A 1,761-nucleotide genomic window follows, 5' to 3' on the forward strand; every position below is an offset into this window, starting at 1 on the left:
GATTTCATGTCATAGGTAACATTGGTTTGGTAATCAGAACTGTTAAGAGTATTGGATAATGTTATAGGTCATATAGTCTTTCCGGTTAGTCAGTGAGTTGTATATGTATATGTTGTATATGTCAGTGAGTTGTGCTTCCCTTGTGTTTTGGCCTGTGTATTTATCAGGGTGGGTTTTGGGTCTGGGTTGGTAAATACACAGGCCAAAACTTTCAGTAGCTGTATAGAACTGCTGTAAAGCTGAGCAGCTGTACAACCATACAACTGCTTAAAAACACAGCAGTTCTATACAGCTACTGAAACATGTACATGTATATATACAGCATTACAGTGTATATATACAAGTACATGTTTCTGTGTACAAAGCTGTACTGCACTGTAGCAGTACAGCTTTGTACACAGCTGTCAACACTGGGAATACATCAGAAAGTGTGTGTTCTCAATGTAACACACACTTTCTGATACCTACCAGCTGATACCCCACATTTCCATCCACCCAATGTCCCAGTGCCCTCTGTCATCCTGCTGCCACTGACCACACACCACAACACCATCTTAACTGTCAGTCTGAGGTGGACCCATCAGTACTGGACCACACAGAGACATGTTCTACTTCCTGCCAGTCCCAGTCTTTCTTCAAAGCAGACGATGAGAGAACTCCTGCCAACCTTTGCCTCACCTTCTCTGTGACTCTCAGACACTGGATCAGCTGACTACAGCCAAGACATCATCCTGCCACAGACCAGTCATCACAGCACCATCCTGACTGTTGATCAACAGCAGAGTCATCAGTGCTGGACCACACAGAGACCCTGTTCCTCCTCAGTGCTCAGGCTTCTTCACAACAGAGCAGAAGGTATGGTTGGTTTTTGTCATATAACAGGACTTTTTGATGTTTGTTCATTCATCTGTTCATATTACAGTAATACTGTTGCTCTTGACTTTTATGTCACAGTTAGGAGTTTAATAAAGTTATGTACATGAACTTCTTCCTTCAGGTCTTCCTTCACTGTGATTCTCCACTTCACAGTAGAGACCACTGCACAGCTCCACAAGCTAGTGAACTATGTGAGATGGCACTGTGTGCTTCCTCTCTGCAACATCAAGCTCCTCCTCCAACACGTGTTAAAGGTAGCAGTTTTATTCTCCTACTCCTGCCATACCAAATCTCCTGATGATCAAAACAACAGAAACACTATTGGTGCATGCAGTTTGCATTTACAACTAAAGAAATGTCAGAGAGAAAGTTTCCCACTGTTTTTCTCTTTAAGGTCTCTGCACCTCTGTGTCCTCCATGTTCACTGACACTGACCAGATGACTGAAAGCAGAAGCTCTACAGCCACTGGAAAGTTCAAAGGTCAGTCCATCTTCATGCTGACACTGTGCTCTGTTGACAGTTTTGGTTTGTGCCAACAACTGACTGAAGAGCATCATGACAGAACAAACTATGAACTCTGGACAGAATGACTGTGTCTCTGAAAACAGCTCTGCAGTTTAAAGGATCTTTTGGACTGTTGACCTCTACCCAACTGAGATATGTTTATTCTGCATCTCATAAGAATTTATTCCTTTCCTTTTCATTTCCTTTCCTCCCACCCCCCCAACTGCCCACCTGTCTCTTCATCAATAGATAAAGAGAACAGATAGAGAGGGAAAACAGGTCAATTAGTTCAGGTGCCACAGGCACGATCAACTAATTAACCTGGAGGAGAGGCCAGATTTTAGTCATCTTAATCATTAGTGTGGGGTGTCAGCTGCTAT

General features: G+C 43.1%; 1 long non-coding RNA gene across 1 annotated transcript; it reads left to right on the forward strand.

The window, feature by feature from the left end:
* The first annotated feature begins 755 nt into the window (after positions 1-755).
* Positions 756-1,444, forward strand: LOC127140824 (uncharacterized). Its single transcript, XR_007811311.1, has 3 exons — positions 756-855; positions 998-1,130; positions 1,271-1,444. It is a non-coding gene; the product is annotated as an uncharacterized LOC127140824 (long non-coding RNA).
* Positions 1,445-1,761: the final 317 nt, after the last annotated feature.

The sequence above is a fragment of the Lates calcarifer genome, unplaced genomic scaffold (assembly GCF_001640805.2).
Source record: "Lates calcarifer isolate ASB-BC8 unplaced genomic scaffold, TLL_Latcal_v3 _unitig_5041_quiver_1881, whole genome shotgun sequence".
NCBI lineage: Eukaryota > Metazoa > Chordata > Actinopteri > Centropomidae > Lates > Lates calcarifer.